The following is a 6,488-nucleotide window of genomic DNA, read 5'->3' as shown; positions in this document are numbered from 1 at the left end:
GTGGTACTACTACAGTCTACAGCTGCCACCACGACACTGAATCCACATACAATGACATCATGCATCACTACCATTCACACCTACTATAATGATCAATATATCTATTACTATATACTAAAAAAGACACCAGGAATGACACGTGTCAATTCCTGGTGCGATTTTTTCCCGCCAAAAACCCTATCCTAAAAGAAAATATATCTACTTTATTCTATTTTTGTTTTCTCTCCTTTTATATAAATGTTTATAAATAGAAAATATTGTAGGATTATTCAATATTTATATGACATTATTAAACAATTTTGGTAATATTAATTTAGTCTGGTCGTCATATCAATAATAGAAAGTATTCTTACTCAATATTTTGTTCATATTAAGCATATCAAATATTAATTTGGTCAAACAATCATATAAAATATATAATATATAATAGAGAGAAAATAGTATATTATATGATAAAATGAGTACGTTTGAGATTTATTAATTACACAATAGATTTAAGGAATAAATATTTCAGTTAAAAAAGATGGTCAATTAATAATTTTAAAATAACCGTGCGTGCACGAGACCTAATCTAGTTATCTAATATACGAGGGAGGGGAAGAATATTTTGTTTCTAACAATATTTACAAAAAAATATCAGGATGGGTAATGTAATAATGTTGCAGCAAACATAGAGATATACAAATGCGGTCCTCAAACTTGTTTCTTGATCAAAATTATAAATAGCAACTCCTAACTATACACAACATTAAGAACTTAATAGGGGAAAAAAGACAAAGGAAAAAGACAACCTTCAATCTTTATCACGACCAACTTCACAATATAACGATCGTCATGCTTCTGAGATGCTTGTAACGAGTCTAGAGCTTTTTCATCACAGGTGTTTATGTATTCCCAACCAGCAAGATATTTTTGTTGTCGCAACTGCCGATGTTTTGTTATAGTTATAGCAGAAGCTTCCCACTCATAAATTTGAGATTTTTAAGAGTCTCCACAATTTCTTCCTTCAATGTACCCTGTTCTAGTATACATCTAGAACAAAAAAATAAATAAGAGTATTGCATATCCTATAAAAGCAAAACAAGTTAAAGGAAGAAATAAAAAACAATCTTGAAGTTACCTTCAATCTTTATCACAACCAGCTTCACAATATAACGATCATCATGCTTCCGGTATACTTGTAAAGAGTCTAGAGCTTTTTCATCACATGTATTTATGTATTCTCAGTCAGCAAGTTTGGTATATTTTTGTTGTCGCAACTATCGTTATATTGTTATAGTTATAGAAGAAGCTTCCCACTCATAAATTTGAGATATTAAAGAGTCTCCATAATTTCTTCCTTCAATGTACCATGTTCTAGTATACATTTAGAACAAAAAATAAATAAGAGTATTGCATATCCTATAAAAGGAAAACAAGAGGAAGAAAGCAAAAGCAATCTTGAAGAAATAAGCCGAAGAATCGAACTAGAATGATATATGAGTCAACTAGATAAATAAAATATCACAAATGTTACATTCTTTTGTTTATAGATCATATTTTCAGTTAATGAGAAGTATTAGATGTTTTCCTAGGATGCTCAGCTAAGGACCATGCTGCCCTTTCTGAATCTATATGAATCTATCATTGTGGTTATAATTTGTGTCAAAAGGTGTTAGTTATTTCCCCTGAATTACTATTAGAAAGATTGATGATTGGTTATCCCTGAAATTGTACGTGCATGGAAAGTATAGCTGGCGATGTCTTTACAATAATGTTTGCTAAATACCCTTTGACAGGTAAAAAAGCAGATGATAATAATTTTAGGTGAGGATGGCTTGATTATCAGCTACAAGCTAGCATTGGTATATCGAGAATCTTGATATCTGTGTCAAAGTCAGGGCAATTGCATTGTTAGGCTTGCTTTTGTTGCTGGTTTACGGGGCTTTTTTTGTGTGTTGGCTTCTCTATGGAAGTAATTAGGGTTCTGATGGAATTAATTGGTTATGTTTGTGGGTTCCTTGGTCTGCAGTTTGATTTGTGTTTGTGCAGGCTGCCTTGATGGCTGTTGTTAGTTGAAATCAGGTCAGTTAGAAGAAGGTGGCATAGAGTTGTTGTGGTGTTTTCGTGCAGGTCGCAGGGGTCTGCTGGTTCGGTTGAAGGAGTATGGTCATTTGCGAGAGCAACCTAGAAATGTAGTAGACAAGCTTAGGAGGGTTTAAGTGGTTTTCTCCCACTACTCTCTACTTTAAGGTGTAATTTCTTTCAAGTTGAGTAATAAAACCCTTTCTTACTTACCAAAAAAAGAAATATATATTTTAGGCAAAGGATTTCATGTAATTAAGTGCCAGTCCACCATTCTCTTCTTCAAAAAACAAAGCGCCTAACATAACAGAAACAACTAGCAACAACAGTTAAGAAACATAAATTCATACCTTTGTCTCTTCCCAGAAGGTTGTCCTTTATCAATCTTCGAATATTAGTTCACATTTATATCAATTCTCTTAGCACAACTGTATGTAGCTTCACAATCCCTGGTTCAATGTACCCAGTTGAGATATGATCTTTTCAAGTGGTTCATTGATCAGTTTTTCTTGGCCTTTCAAGGAAAAAACGTTAATGAGTAAACTCTGATGCAAATACAGTTAGAGTGAATCTCCAATCGAGTTACTTGCATAAAACATACCTTGAGTGAAGGGACCAATGCAAAAGCCTCTTCGCCATTCTCGGGGAAAGAATCGGCCATGACACATATCTGCATATGAGGCACTATTAATAGCAAATCAGCAAGTTTGAAACTCTAACCTTCCCATCAGAAACTCCATACTTCTTGAGAGCCCTGTTTGATGAGTTAAGAGGCTAAACAGTTGAGAATTGTCACATTATGCAATAATTGAATAAGACACTGGTAGAAGGATACTCAAGAACTTCTTTGAATATCTTGGGAACAAAAAGTTGGAGCAGACCAAAATGTACAAGAATAAAACAGAAACTTGGTTATAAACTTACAACAAGAAAGAACATGAATTTACCTTTATTTTAGTGCAGAACAAGAACTCGGCAAGTGAAAGTCATCCCTGATTCCTATATTGCTTGTGGAATTTGCATATCTTCACGGAACTAGCTTTTGCGCAGGCCATTAATTGAAGCAGCGAGCTTAAAGATCTAAAATGTCTCTTAAGGAATATCTTCTCATCAGAATTCTCAAGCATGAATATTACTCTCAAATTTGTCCCCACCTAATTGAAATAATGCAGCAGTCTATTATTCGGCAGAAGTTATATATCTTATATTTTACTTTGTACAGAAAAGTACACACAGTTGGAGTATACTAGCACAAGTCATCCTAACCATACAAGCTCAATCATTTAGGAGATAAGGTAAATATAAGAGTAACAAATGTATCAAGAAAAACTAATAATCAAGACATTCATACACAATGAAGTTATAACTTTGTCCCATCAAATGAAACTGTAACCACAGAGCTTATAATAATCCCGAAAAAAATATACAAATGCATACACTGAGATCAAACTCCAACCCTAGCATAGACATAACAGACTTGTGCTAGTGATTAAAGTGGTGGAAAAGAACTTAAAGAAATTATACCAGAAAAGTTTTCATAGTCTGAATCAGACAACAGGTATAAAATATTCTGCTTAAATAATCTATACAAAACTCTTTAGTTATTCATGACCTACATGTCTAAACCAATGACACTTATTTGTGTAAAAACTGTACATGTTCTAATTATCAATCTAATGAATGCATTGTGAAAGATTATAATGATAAATGAAGCGTTTCAAATCGAGAAGCTGCTGACTTACTAGCAGGGAAGGGCATTGAGTATTTAAGCATAAGCCAGATAAAAGACTCAAATGACTAACTATTTGATAACAGGAATGCTTGCTAGACATGCTCGACAAATTAGATTGGTGTTTATGTTAAAAAAATTATGACAGTAATGACAAGGCAAGGCAAGGGTATCTTCAAAAAGAAACTAAGCAGGGAAAAAATGTAACTTAATGTATAAAAGAGAAGGATACCTGTATACACTGAAGGGTCAGAGGAGAACAAGGTGTAAGACCTGCTTTAGAAATATCCACAATACAATGAATCTAGAGTGATTGACTCTCCCGTTGTTTGTAGCCGAAAAGAAAAAAGACTATGTAAGAAAGCAAGCTTACAACGTACCTTAGTGGTGACTTGAGTTTTGGTACGAATGTCACGTTCCTACCAACAATAACCCAACTCTAACCTCCTAATAGTGTAGTAGGGAAAGCTAGGGTTGATCCCACTTAAAATTGGATTTATCAAACTATTTCTAATGAAAGTTAGAAACCCCTGTTTTGAGAATTTATGAACTAGCTAACTTAAGTACTAACTGGAAAATAAAAATAGTAAATAAAGGACTAAGAAATAAGCAATCAATAGAAATAAAATAGGGATTGGGAAATATAGTTTGGCATTGAAATATTAACTGATCATAATATGCCCTCTAATTATCATCAATGAGCTTGCGAATAGCACACACAGCCAAAACCTTTTCAGTATTTGCCAATTAGGGACTGTGAAGGTTTATGAGACCAAAAGGCATAAAATCCATAACCATGAATTTCCTCGATCTAGATTACATCATAATGAAAGGTACCTGCACTTGACACTATTGAACAGAAACTCTTGAAAAGTAAATATCCATATAACATCTAAAAAGCTAACCTAAACTATGAAAGATATTTTTTTTATACCTGCAACTATGTATCATAATTACCAATAAATTTCATATTTTATCATCTTTGAGTTGTTGAATGTCTTTTAATTGAAAAATTAATCTACATTTATACTTTTAGCCATCTAAAAGAACTAACCAGCAACCATGATTGCAATATAAATGTAAAATGCAAACTAATAACTCAATTACTATACTAAGCAACACGAAGAGATAGGGGTACAGCCTGCTAGCTACCACCACGCGGACGACTACTTGTCTTCTTCATTCATTTTGCTGATATGGCCTAGATGCCAACAACTCAAAGATGATAAAATATGAAATGTATTGGTAATACACGAATGACCTCTCCAACTTTCAATCTGATCCCCTTCCAATAAAACTGAATTCTCTAATATACCGCAAAGAGTACCAAGAACATCGAATCTTCCACCCAATCTTCTAAGTATACTAGAATTATAATGATATTGAACTACACATAATTATATCAAATAAATCAACAATCAACCAAACAAGTATTCGGCGTATTTCGATGAAAAATGAACAATTTTAAAAACTATTACTGTGACATAAACAACAAAACTACACAAAAATTCAGTAAGAAAATTGCGAAATTGTGCAGAATAATTGGAATTGGGGCAATTTATCAAGTTAGGGTTTCAAATAAGAAAAGGATGATATGAAGTACCTGTGACCGGTGGTAACATGGCGTGCCAGTGGTTTTGGTTCCGATGATGGTTGATGTCGGTCATCTGATAACTCAAGTGCGACGCGTAGGGGAGTTGGAGAAAGTAGGGCAGCAGAGAAGCAATAGAGAAAGGAGGAAGTTTTTTTTAGGCAAAGTATGTCGTGGGTTATAATTAAGTGCAATTTATAGATTATTAAATTAAAAAAGAAAAATATTTGTAATGATATTATTTATACCAGTTACAATTAAAAAGTGTTAATGAAGTTTACTTTAGTGGTTATAACCGGCACATAAAAGGTAGGTTACAAGTAAATTTATTAGTAACCGATTATTAGAAAGCCAATTACTACTAATGTGGTTGTTGGATTTTTGGACTATTATTAGTAACCATGCGTTACAGTGCCTGTTACTAGTGGTGTTTTTCTAACCGGCCTTACTTCAGCAAGTTACTCATGGAGGGTTACTAATAGCACTTTTTCTACTAGTGTGTTTCTGTGTTCAGCAGCTGGAAAAAGAAACATTGTGTTTAAAAAAGACCAAAAACAGGAGAAAGATGAACTTGAAGGTCTACTAACATAGGAAAATACTTCTGTGAAAAAACAGAAAAGAAAACCAAGAAGAATTGCAATAACTAGGACAGGTTGTAATGCTTTGATCAAAGCAAAACTGAATGATGGAGGTCAATTTGAGATAGTACAGCATGTTATGGCACACAACCACCCCCTGACAAGACAATAATGGAACCATTTACACCGCTCAGAACGTGCAATGACAGTACCTAAGGAGCAAGCTGGTGGAGAAGATGTTGTGGGACATTCATATAAGGATCATATGAATTTATGTTATAAGCTGGAAATTAAGGCTATTGAAGGAGGTGATTCTCAAGTTGTATATGACAAACTGCAAGATGCTTATTATGAAGATCCTAATTTCTTTTTCAGACTAAGGTTGGATAAGGAAGGAAGGGTTTGTAATTTGTTTTGGAGGGATTCGATGATGCTAGAAGATTACAAAATTTATGGTGATGTTACTGTCTTTGACACTACTTACAGAACAAACCGTTACAACCTCATCTGTGCACCGTTTGTGGGG

At 33.7% G+C, this 6,488-nt stretch overlaps 1 long non-coding RNA gene across 4 annotated transcripts; it reads right to left on the bottom strand.

The window, feature by feature from the left end:
• Positions 1-622: 622 nt before the first annotated feature.
• On the bottom strand, positions 623-5,558 carry LOC110792986 (uncharacterized). Of its 4 annotated transcripts, none has more exons than XR_002534560.2 (6): positions 4,026-5,558; positions 3,012-3,218; positions 2,666-2,818; positions 2,415-2,578; positions 1,121-1,356; positions 623-1,032 (listed from the first exon to the last, which is right to left on the bottom strand). It is a non-coding gene; the product is annotated as an uncharacterized lncRNA (long non-coding RNA). The 4 variants fall into 4 exon arrangements; XR_002534562.2 differs by having other exon boundaries at positions 2,666-2,748; positions 4,026-5,557; XR_002534561.2 differs by having other exon boundaries at positions 2,666-2,734; positions 4,026-5,556.
• Positions 5,559-6,488: the final 930 nt, after the last annotated feature.

The sequence above is a fragment of the Spinacia oleracea genome, chromosome 1, assembly GCF_020520425.1.
Source record: "Spinacia oleracea cultivar Varoflay chromosome 1, BTI_SOV_V1, whole genome shotgun sequence".
Lineage (NCBI taxonomy): Eukaryota > Viridiplantae > Streptophyta > Magnoliopsida > Caryophyllales > Amaranthaceae > Spinacia > Spinacia oleracea.
The sequence above is the reverse complement of the archived record's forward strand: the minus strand, read 5'-3'. Positions and strand labels throughout refer to the sequence as shown.